Source organism: Poecilia reticulata, linkage group LG20 (assembly GCF_000633615.1).
Source record: "Poecilia reticulata strain Guanapo linkage group LG20, Guppy_female_1.0+MT, whole genome shotgun sequence".
Classification (NCBI taxonomy): Eukaryota; Metazoa; Chordata; class Actinopteri; order Cyprinodontiformes; family Poeciliidae; genus Poecilia; species Poecilia reticulata.
Window position 1 is genome coordinate 962,832 of NC_024350.1, and position 12,489 is coordinate 975,320.

At 41.9% G+C, this 12,489-nt stretch overlaps 1 long non-coding RNA gene across 3 annotated transcripts; it reads left to right on the forward strand.

Moving 5' to 3' along the window:
• The first annotated feature begins 6 nt into the window (after positions 1–6).
• LOC103482212 (uncharacterized) lies at positions 7–11,068 on the forward strand. 3 transcript variants are annotated; one of them, XR_001776000.1, is made up of 10 exons: positions 7–913; positions 5,033–5,088; positions 5,175–5,206; positions 5,381–5,445; positions 6,481–6,564; positions 6,647–6,762; positions 7,043–7,201; positions 8,427–8,584; positions 8,904–9,102; positions 9,182–11,068. It is a non-coding gene; the product is annotated as an uncharacterized LOC103482212 (long non-coding RNA). The 3 variants fall into 3 exon arrangements; XR_536411.2 differs by having other exon boundaries at positions 6,647–7,201; XR_001775999.1 differs by lacking the exon at positions 7–913 and adding an exon at positions 1,276–1,573 and having other exon boundaries at positions 6,647–7,201.
• The last annotated feature ends 1,421 nt before the right edge of the window (positions 11,069–12,489 follow it).

Here is a 12,489-nt window from a genome sequence, read left to right on the forward strand (position 1 = left end):
ATTGAGGCAAAAGTCACACAGATAGTGACTGTTGGCTACATAACCCAGGGGCTGTACTCGGGTATGTGATCTGTTAACCAGAAAAGCCTTCATGTTCCAAAAACAACCTCAATTTGCAAAATCTTAATATATGTAAATGTAAAGCACATATAAAAAAAACTTAACATGAATGCTTTTCATATACATTAATAAAGATAAAGATTTGTTTCGAAAGTGAAACACTGGTTTTGCCCCAGTTTCAGTGGGTAAAGAAATGCGTTTTCATACCAACACGGTTTCTGCCTGTACAGCCTGGTAGCGTGAAGAAAAAAAACGATAAGGAAAGTTAAAAAAATAAACAAATAATTCAAATTCAACATTTAAGAATTTTAAGTAATCCTAATAAGTAAACCTATGTGTCGAAGTCCTACCTGAAAAGCCATCACTGTATCCAMGCTAGCAGTATCCAACCCAAAAATATCAATGAACTGGGGAACGTGAATTTAAACGGGGCTTGTTTTGTAGTTTACTGCAGCTGCATTAAATTTGATTTATTTACTTTTTATTGGGTCTTGTTTTTTCTTCTCGCGTATGACGAGCTGACGGCTCCTCTCGATACCGCAGACCTCCTGCAGAATGCGCATGCGTACTTACTACATGTGTGCTATTCTGACATGTATGGCTATCTGACAGAACACAGTGTCTCCACTTTTAATGTATTTATTTCCTCACGTATTCTACCCTTGGAGAGTTAAAAAACACATTTTCTTTCAGATGTACTGTCCATTTTGTGGGACTGCCGCCATAAATTCTGCAGACTTTTGTTGTCAATGTGGCAGAAACATAAAATTTGTCCAAGATCATGCAAACAAAGCCCAGGATGAGAGGGACACTACCACTGCAACTCCCGATGTTCAGCCAAGCACCAGCACAGGTAAACCGAAGTATGGGTTATTTTTTTCAGCATGCTTAAGTGTTAAACCATTTAAACCATCTGCAGATGCAGGTACGATCATTGCAGTATTGATCGTACCTGAAATGAATAATTAATGCATTTAAATTATAGCTAAAGTGCCAATCGTGTATTTTTTTTATTACGAAATTCAGGTGTAGAGTGTTTCATGAACTTTAGAGCTATAAAAGAGAGGGAAAGAAAGACATTTTTTACCAAGAAGCATCAGAACATAACACAGAAGGGAAATAAACTGAAGGTATGCCTTCAATTTAGTGCAAACACAAACTGGAAATTACATATTTCATCAATTAATTTAATTTGATTCATTTTTTTTTCCCAGATTAATGTTGGGCTTATGAGGATGCAGGGAGATTCCCTTAAGACAGTCAGAGGGAAGTCACTTCCAGTTGAGATTCACCCTGAGTGGGCATCGGAACAAGTGCTTGCTGCTGCTGTAAAGAAGCAAAAGGATTTCAATATAGACCTGAGAGATTGTGCCCATGATTTGTTGTATCCTGATGCAAGAGAGTTTAAGAACATCCCAGGAACAGACATTCCTTTCACAGTGCAAAAATACAAGGAGGCAATTGGAAAGACTTATGCTTTACATTTGCCCTGTTGAGGACTTTGCAAACAGTCGTAAGTGCTTTTGATCTACATTCCAAATAGTTTGAAGATCAATTTTGCTATAGTCTTATAGTTAAAATGGCAAAATTTCCTCCTACATCCAGATTTGTTCCAGATTAATTCAAGCTATGATGTAGTATATTTTAATTGTACTGTAAGGAAACAAAAGAATTTTCCTCTTTACAAAACCTACCTCCCTTTTATAAAGAATGATGTACGAGTGTACATTTTCTTAATTGCAAAATTTAGTCTTGCAAAAGACAATTTATTATTATTTATAGTATACATTTATAGTATATTTCTTTTCACTGGTTGTTGAAATGATAGTAACCATTTTAGCATTGTTGCCTTGCAGCCAGAAGGTTTTGGTTTCAATTCCTGGCCTGGAGTCTCTGTATGGAGTTTGCATGTTCTCCCTGTGCATGGTGGGTTCTGTCCTGGTGTTCTAGGTATAAGAAAATGGATGGATGGATAAAGATATCTGAATAGACTGTGCTGCTAATTGTACAAATTTCTATTTGTACAACTTATACTAAAATGTTCTTTTTGTTTAACATGTATATGAAGTTATGAAGAATTCCTATGCAACTAAACAATTTGTGGAATTATATAAAATAATAACTAAAATAAATCCATCCATCCATCTATTTTCTTCCTCTTATCCGGGATCGGGTCGCGGGGGCAGCAGCTTCAGAAGGGAGGCCCAGACTTCCCTCTCCCCAGCCACTTCTTCCAGCTCCTCCGGGGGAATCCCAAGGCTCCCCGGTCAGCCGAGAGTCGTAATCCCTCCAGCGTGTCCTGGGTCTTCCCTCCTCCCTGTGGGACCTGACCACCTCACCAGGGAGGCGTCCAGGAGGCATCCTGACCAGATGCCCGAGCCTCAACTGGCTCCTCTCGACATGGAGGAGCAGCGGCTCTACTCTGAGTCCCTCCCGGATGACCGAGCTTCTCACCCTATCTCTAAGGGAGAGCCCAGCCACCCTGCGGAAGAAGTCCATTCCGGCCGCTTGTATCCGTGATCTCGTTCTTTCGGTCATGACCCAAAGCTCATGACCRTAGATGAGGGTGGGAACGTAGATCGACCGGTAAATCGAGAGCTTCGCTTTTTGGTTCAGCTCTCTCTTCACCACGACGGACCGGTACAGCGCCCTCTTCACGGCAGACGCTGCCCCAATCCGCCTGGCGATCTCCCGCTCCCTTCTTCCCTCATTCGTGAACAAGATCCCCAGATACTTAAACTCCTCCACTTGAGGCAGGACGACCCCCCTGACCCGGAGAAGGCACTCTACCCTTTTCCGGCTCAAGACCATGGCCTCGGATTTGGAGGCACTGAGCCTCATCCCGGCCGCTTCACACTCGGCTGCGAACCGCTCCAGTGAGAGCTGCAGATCAGGTTCCGATGAAGCCAACAGAACCACATCATCCGCAAAAAGCAAAGATGCGATCCTAAGGACACCAAAACGGATCCCCTCAACACCTCGGCTGCGCCTAGAAATTCTGTCCATAAAAGTAATGAACAGAATCGGTGACAAAGGGCAGCCTTGGCGGAGTCCAACTCTCACCGGAAATGAGGCCGACTTACTGCCGGCAATGTGGACCAGACTCTGACACCGGTCATTCAGGGGTCTGACAGCCCGTATCAAAGGACCCGGTACCCCATACTCCCGGAGTACCCCCCATAAGGTCCCCCAAGGGACACGGTCGAACGCCTTCTCCAAGTCCACAAAACACATGTAGACTGGTTGGGCGAACTCCCATGCACCTTCCAGGACCCTGCTGAGGGTGTAGAGCTGGTCCAGTGTTCCACGACCATGACGAAAACCACACTGCTCTTCCTGAATCCGAGGTTCGACTATCCGACGGACCCTCCTCTCCAGGACCCCTGAATAGACCTTACCAGGGAGGCTTAAGAGTGTGATCCCTCCGTTCCCCTTTTTAAACAGGGGGACCACCACCCCAGTCTGCCAATCCAGGGGAACTGCCCCCGATGTCCATGCGATATTGCAGAGTCGTGTGAGCCAACACAACCCTGCAACATCCAGAGCCTTAAGGAACTCCGGGCGGATCTCATCCACCCCCGGGGCCCTGCCACCGAGGAGCTTTTTGACCACCTCGGCGACCTCGTCCCCAGAGATTGGGGAGCCCAACCCAGAGTCCCCATGCTCAGCTTCCTCAACAGAAGGCATGTTGGTGGGATTGAGGAGGTCTTCGAAGTATTCCGCCCACCGGCCCACAACGTCCCGAGTTGAGGTCAGCAGCGCACCATCCCCACTATAAACAGTGTTGGTGCTGCACTGCTTCCCCTTCCTGAGACGCTGGATGGTGGACCAGAATCGCCTCGAAGCCGTACGGAAGTCTGTCCCCATGGCCTCTCCAAACTCCTCCCACGCCCGAGTTTTTGCCTCAGCGACAACCCGAGCCGCATGCCGCTTCACCCGCCAGTACCCATCAGCTGCTTCTGGAGTCCCACAGGCCAAAAAGGCCCGGTAGGACTCCTTCTTCAGCTTGACAGCATCCCTCACCGAAGGTGTCCACCAACGGGTTCGAGGGTTGCCGCCACGACAGGCACCAACAACCTTGCGGCCGCAGCTCTGATAGGCCGCCTCGGCAATGGAGGTACGGAACATGGTCCACTCAGACTCAATGTCCCCCACCTCCCCCGGAACGTGTTCGAAGTTCTGCCGGAGATGAGAGTTGAAGCTCTGTCTCACAGGGGACTCCACCAGACGTTCCCAGCAGACCCTCACTGCACGTTTGGGCCTGCCAGGTCTGACCGGCTTCCTCCCCCACCACCGGAGCCAACTCTTCACCAGGTAGTGGTCAGTGGACAGCTCCGCACCTCTCTTCACCCGAGTGTCCAAGACATACGGCCGCAAATCCGATAAGACGATGACAAAGTCAATCATCGAACTGCGGCCTAGGGCGTCCTGGTGCCAAGTGCACATATGGACGCCCTTATGCCTGAACATAGTGTTTGTGATGGACAATCCGTGACGAGCACAGAAGTCCAACAACAGAACCAACAGAACACCGCTTGGGTTCAGATCGGGGGGGCCGATCCTCCCAACCACGCCTCTCCAGGTCTCACTGTCATTGCCCACGTGAGCGTTGAAGTCCCCCAGTAGAACAAGGGAGTCCCCAGGAGGGGCACTCTCCAGTACCCCCTCTAAGGACTCCAAGAAGGGTGGGTAATCTGAACTGCCGTTTGGCCCGTAAGCACAAACAACAGTCAGAACCCGTCTCCCCACCCGTAGGCGGAAATAAATGTCAAAATAATTATTGCTTTTTGCAGGTTACGGTGGACAGAGTTCAAGTGACGATGATAATGTGGTTCATGTAAGGTTGCCATCTCAAGATAGTCCACTATCTGACACTGTGGTCAATCTGCATCTTTATGACATTTCTCCTGAATTGAATTACTTAAACTGTCTTTTGATAAGATAAAACTTGTCTTTTATATGTTCTACATAGGTCTGGGATGGTCCAGATGAAGCAAGCACTCAAAGACTGGAGAAAATTTTGAATGGGTAAAATACAAATTACTGTTTGCTTCATATTTTGTTGCAGAAACTGTTATATCCACTTTATAGTTATGTTATTTTTTTATTTTCAGGCATTTTGGACACAGAACAAGGGTCTGATCAGGTAAGATTGAACTCCATCCCTTTCACAGTTCAATATGTAAACATTGCATACCATTAAATATTTTCAAAAATTAACAAAGACAATCACCCAAGATGAGATGCATGACATTGTGTTTGCTAAGTCTGTATGGTATTGCCACTACCACAACTGGAGTACTAATTTATGTTAAATTAGGATGGAGGAAACCCCAACGTCCAGGAGCTTGCCATGTCCTCAGAGGGCCAGAACCACTTCTATCGGTAGGTTGTGTGAGCACATGTCAACTTTTGCACATGTCAACACATTTACTGAAATAATTTATAGAAATTGCACATAACATTTGGCATAAAAACTTACAACAAATTCCATCGCGGATAAATCCAAGCACTGTAACTAACTGAATTATTAATCTCAACTAAAATGTCTTCTTACATTTCCAAACTGAACTTAATTGTACAGTCATTGAACATTTTTTTTTGCACCTGCCAAGTTAAAACAGCAAATGGTACATTTGTGAGTGCATTTACTATCTTCACCCAACTGGCACACACATCACAGAGAATCAAGCGCACTCATCCCTTTCACTATGGCCCATCTGAAGTCTGTAAGGTAAGTCGGCTCACCTGTGCTCACAATGATCTGTGCAGACAAAGAGCCTCAGCTTCAAGCTTCCACAAAGACACCACTGGTAGGAACTGGACATTATATTATATCATTTAATCTGCATTCAGAAAACCAAGTTAGCCTGGTGATTCAATGGGTTTTATGTGTTTGGAATGTAGTTTATTTGTTCATTCACTGTTAACTTAAAAGTAGATTGTTAACCTGGAAAACTATTTAATTAGTTCATTGTGATCTGTAATTGATTTAGTTTAATTTGTTTGTAGGTTTTCAACCTGCTCTGTGACTTCTTTGTGACTACTCTGACTACTTATGCAAAGTCATGGTGGTCTTGCATTGTCAATTGAAATAATCTAAAGAAATAAAGAAAAGATAAATAAAAGATGTCGCTGAGATGACTGGTTCCTGCATTTCTTTGAGGGAAGCAAGTTTTTTCCAGTTTGGGCAGAAGCTGAGGTGGTTTAAAGAGCAAAAAGCTGGACAGCACCATCACTTCTGGTTGTTCAAATTTTTTTTTCTATCAAACTTTGAGTAGTGTACAAGAATTACCCAAACATGCTGGTGTTTGCTGCCCTACTGCCAAGAATCACTGACAGAAGTCACTATGCCTTATCAGGGATGAATTTAAATTATTTACCTAGTAAAATATTTTCTCCTTTTCCTTCTCAATACAGCAACTACACAAATGTGTACGCACCTACAATAGTTGACAGCGACTCTGAGCCGGACGAATATCTGATGCAGTCCCCTGAGGAAAGGTATTAATTAGAAATTAGTTTTCTTCTAAATCCTTTTATTGTGCCTCTTATTTGAAATAATTGCACACTTCATGTTTTACAGTACAGACGACGTGACTGCTGCAGACATCATTTCAGAGCTCTCAGCAAAGATCACATCATCATCTCTCAGCCGCTTTAACATAAACGGAGCCAATGTTTGGGATGGAGCACTGAGAGGTTTCAAGCCGGCTTCTTTCAACCCTTTCAATGAAATATTTGTAAAATTCACCGATGACGAGGGACAGGCAGAAGTTGATGACGGTGGTCCCAAGCGCCAGTTTCTAAGCCTTTTAATGAACTGCTTAAGGACACGCAGAGTCTTTGATGGACCAGAAGAAAGGAAATTTATCACTTTTGACAGTGAAGATATTGACATTAAGAGCAATATTTCAGTTTTCTCATACGAATGTGACAGTTGTTGGTGAATGTGGAATTAATGTGAACAAAATCTATACAGCTGCCAAAAATGATTATTTCCTGGTTGGGAGGATGATTGCCACTTCTGTCGTTCATGGAGGTCCAGGTCCTCGATTCTCAGCACCTCACAGGAACATCAACCAATACAGGAGGAAAGATGGAAGACATCACCGACACCATGAGGGCTTCTTTGATTCAGGTAGGGTGGCATTATTGACCAGGCTTTACAAGTTGTTACAATCAAGTGAAAATGTTGTTCCATAGCTTCACTGAGATCATTTGTATTTTGTGTTTATGATACGATTCTATTGTGCAGAATAAATCTGCTATTTTCTAAAACACTATTATGTATTTTCCAGTCACATGTCATATTAAAGCACAAACAAGTACCTACGCTACCTTCACTTATGTGAATGCTATATGCATAAAAGACAGGCCACTTTATTAGGTACATCTTGGTAGTATCAGTTTGTACGCCCATTTGCCTTCTGAATTGCTTTAATCCATAGTGGCATGGATTCAACAAGGTACTGGAAACATTCCTTAGTCTGGTCCATCTTTACATGATGGCATCACATAGTTGCTGCAAATTTGTTGGCTGCACATCCATGATGCAAATCTCCCCTTCCACCACCTCCCAAAGGTTTTCTATTGGATTGACATCTGGTGACTGTGGAGGCCATTCGAGTTCAGTGAACCCATTGTTGTGTTTAAGAAGCCAGTCTGAGATGATTCGTGCTTTCTGACATGGTATACCCTAACCGTGGAACCGTTGATACAAGCCAGATGGATCCATGCTTTCATGTTGTCACCAAATTCTGACCCGACCATCCGAATGTCTTGGCAGAAATCCAGACACATCAGAACAGGAAACGTTTTCCAATCTTCTATTGTCCAATTTTGGTGATCCTGTGTGAATTGTAGCCTCAGCTTCCTGTTCTTAGCTGACAGGAATGGCATCCGGTGTGGTCTTCTGCTGCTGTAGAACATCTGACTTGAGGTTTGACATGTTGTGTGTTTTATTGTTGCTGTTCTATGAGCCGGAATCTCTCTGGCCGTTCTCCTCTCAACTCTGGCATCAACAAGGCATTTGCGGCCACAGAACTGTTGCTCACTGGATATTAAATCTTTTTCGGACCATTCTGTGTAAACCCTAGAGATGGTTGTGTATGAAAATCCCAGTAGATCAGCAGATTCAGAATATTTCATAAACTGCTGAATATTTCAAAAATACTCATCAGTATTCCTAAAATACTGCTGAGAGGTTGTTGGTGCATGTCTGGCACCAACAACCATGCCATGTTCTTTTAAAAATGAATTTCACATAACAATGCCCCTTTAAGTGTAGTATTTTTTTCTAACCTTTAAACAGAGACTGGAGTAGTATATTCATTTATGTTTTTGGTTATTGTTCTCTACCATAGATCTCCAGTGCAGCCACATTGACTGAACTTCCAGTCAGTTGAAAGACATGAGCATCTTGCAAACTGCTGGTTGCTGTGAGTGTTGATGACAAATGGAAGATTGTAAAGGAGTTCATTAATTGGTACATCATTTACCACAATCATTTCTCTGTTCAAAGGTAATGTTTCTCTTCCTTCATTAAAAAAACAACTATGTTAATTTAATTCCTATTTTGTTGCAGTTAAAACAAGCAAACGTACAATAGTGCAAAAATCAAGCAGCCAAATAAGTAGGAGCCTGATTGATTGGACGGCTTAACTGGAGAAAATTAACGTTAATTCACTGTGTACAGTGAATAGATATCAGCAATATTACCTATGCTAAATAAAAATAACAAGATTAGACATATTAATGTTTTATGTGTGACTGTGAAAAATATCTAAAGTTATGCTCTTTTGATAATAATTAAGGTGATTTCTGTTTCAAACTTTTTATAGATTCAAGGATGGCCTTTCAACACTGAACTTCCAGAATGCTCTGGAGCAGCATGCTCCTGTGTTCAGGCCATTTATGTGTGCAGAGTGGAACAGCTGACATCCAAAATGTTTGAGGTTCAGCTCAGTGAAAAGGGCAGCAGCAGACATGAGGAAGCAAGAGTGCTAGGATTCTGGAAAGATTATCTCCTTGAGACAGAAGGTGTACTTTAAGATTATTTATTGCTATATTTTGGTGTTATTATAATATCTGACACATGAACTCATTGCTTCTTTTCTAGAACAAAAAATGGGTCCCTCTCTCCAGGACATCCTGATGTTTGCCACCGGCTTGAACACACTACCTCCGTCTTCAATTCTGCCACCACCAAAACTGATTTTTCAGGCCACTTCTCGTTTTCCTGTCAGTAGCTCCTGATCCAACACCATCAGAACACCAATGTCCAAGACATATCAGTTTAAAGAAGACATGGACTGTGGGATTCAAGACTCCCCAGGGTTTGGGCTTTATTAAGGTCAAATGCATAACAACAAAACAAAATGCTGACTATTTAACTTGTCAAACCTGTTCAGTTATGACACTGTTGGGTTGTGTTTGTGTGAGACCTTCAAATTTGGATTCTTGTTTATTTATAAGTCCGCCATGTTTTTCAGTTTGATAGTTTTCGCCACATGATTCCCAACTCTGTGGATGTGCCAGGCCACCCTGTGTCTGGAGGTCCTCAAACTGCCTGAAGGTGTTCGTCTCCACATTGAATGTTGGTCTCAGTCACAAACTGTCCCAGTTGCTCCTGGGAGACTGGAAACCAGTCTGTTCCACCAAACCTAGGAATAGAAGAAGCACAGTAAACATTTAGTTAGATTTACATTTCTTCACTCAACTGTTACTGCTATGACTATTGTTGTAGCCTGTTTAAATGATTGATTGTATTTAAATTTACATTTTAGAAATTAATGTCATCTGAAATTGTTAGAATAAAAAGTGACATGCCGTTAACACATCGCTCATTATTTTTGTTTTGGCAAATTAGTTTTAGAGCTTCCCAAAGAGGTTTTAAATTAACCAGATGTTAATTAAATAAAAGACAAAGGCAACAAAAATGACCTGTGAGGCAGATGATGCATCACATCTGGTTTACCAGATGGACAGCAAGATTGTTTAACAGGTCTTCAGTTTATCCCACCTGTCCTTGCATTCATCAAGATCTCTGTAACAAATCATGTGTTTTTTTGTTGTTTTTTTTTTAAATTTTGAATCTGAAGTTCTTATTTGGACTTGGAAATAAGCAGAGACATATAATAAGCCCCTTAATTTGTCTGACATCCAAGCAGTTTTAGTCAGGACTTCCAGGTACATCTGTTCCCGGATGATCCATCTTGCTGTGCCTTTGGTAATGTCAAGGTAATATATTTGTTGTGAGCGACCTTGACTTTCGCATTGCGCTCCAGAAAACTGCAAAATCGAGACTAATATGAACAGAGCGATAAACGTGAAAACAGCCAAGCATGAACGTTTCTGTAAAGTTGCCCAACTAAACGCATTTATAATCCAAGTGTCACAAATCTGCGCAGCGGGCCATCTGAGTGGTGGAGCAGCAGGAAGAGCGCTGCGCTCGGACAGGGCCGTAACGCAGAGCCTAGAGGCCGAGGTGGGAGGGGGGCTCTACAATCCTATTTATAGTTTTCCAGACAATAGTGGAAATCACGAAAACATACAAAAAATACTAAGGTTTTATTTGCGTGTGTGTGTGTGTGCTGTTGTAACCATTAATCTCCCGTTCAGTTCAACCTTATAAGCGGAGATACATACTGGATATTACTATAATTAAATAACTTGCAATTAAGTATTTGCAAAGCTCAAGCTTTTCACAACTGGTGGAGAAAAATAAAAAATGTAACTTGGTAACTTTCCAAAAAAATAATCACTAATCTACTTTTTCAAGTAGTAATAAGTAATCGATTAAAGTTACATTTTCAAAGTAACTGTCATCACTGCTTACCAGTGTTTTGATCTTGTGCCAAGAACTGCACATTTTTCCCACATGAAAAACAGAAAACTTGAATTGTTCCTAGATTTTGTCCACAGAAACAGCAAAACATGGCCACCTAAAAAGGTAAATGGTGTGAACATGGGTATAGTGGAAACCAGACATGTACACACAAAAAAAGAAAAAGTTACAAACATCTCTATCCCTCTTGTGACAGACAGATGTGATAAATCCAATTCTCTATCACGCTAACATTACCTATCAACTATTCTGTTAAACGCTGAAATGAGTCATTCTCAAAAAAGATATTTAATTATATGAGTGTGTAATTTATATATTTTTTCTTGCGGTATGATTAGCATAATTGCTTTGCTAATTCGGGCAAGCATCTACGAGACCGAGCCCAGAATGCTATGACTGACACAAAGTCTCTCACGCTACCCATCAATTATTCTGTCATTCTATAATATTATAAAAGACGGCGTATTTGAAAAGAAATATAGTAATACGCACCTTTATTTCCTTTCTAATTTCTTTCTCTGAATCTTGCGTCTGGTCCCATAGAAATGAATACTATTTTCTTCGACTCCCCCTAGTGGTCTGGAGCACTTCGGTTTTCAACACTTTTTTGTTTACTGCATTTCATTTGTGCGCGTGTCTTTTTTGTTCGCATCTTTTCTCTATTGCTGCGCATTTGCACCTGTCGGCCACCGTATTCTAGAGCCTTCAACCAGCCTCTGCTACACAATCATGAAAGACGACGTCTGACTCAACTCTCCTGTTGTCCTCGGGTCAAAATGACCCAGATTTGTATGTGTTTTCCCTGTACACAGAAAATGAAGCCATAATTATTAAAATTGAATAAATAAATAAAAAACTTTAAATACTGTTTTCTATGTGTAATGAATCTCTATAAAGACAATTTAACTTTCTGAGATGACTTGTAGGAAATGTTGCACTTTCACACTATTCTAATGTTTTTTAGAAGGACCATTTCCTTTCCACCAGGTTCTTTGTGATAACATTTCAACTACAGGCAATGGACCAATCAAATCGAAGAATCCAGACAAAACTTTTAATGGGAACTTCTGTGGGGAAAAAAAAGAAATCCTTGTAAATACTGTACTGTGATTTAGAAGAGAAGAAGCTGTAATTGTTTTTATTTTTTATTATTAAAAATGTACCATTCACTATACGGTCAGTCACCCCTGATGAAACAGTGGCCTCTAGTGTTTTTATACACAAGTTAAGTCATTTCAGGCTCTGCAACCGAACCCAAGGTAGGCTAGGACTTTAGAACTCACTAACTGTCTCACCATTACAACATTTTTGAGTTTTTTTTATTTTTTATTGGACATACTTGTGACAATACTCTCGTGCTCTGAGCGTCCGTGGGATGAATGGTTGCCTTGAGGAATTTTTGTATGAATTGATGAAGCTAAGCTAGCTACATTTCATCTAGTGAAGCAGGTAAATTACAGCTGACTCAAAATGAGCTTTCTGTTTATCACTTATTAGTCAAATGGCTCGTTTATCCATTTGACTAATCGACCCTGTCCCAATACTCAGGCTACACCCTACGCCACTCTATGAAGTGTGGA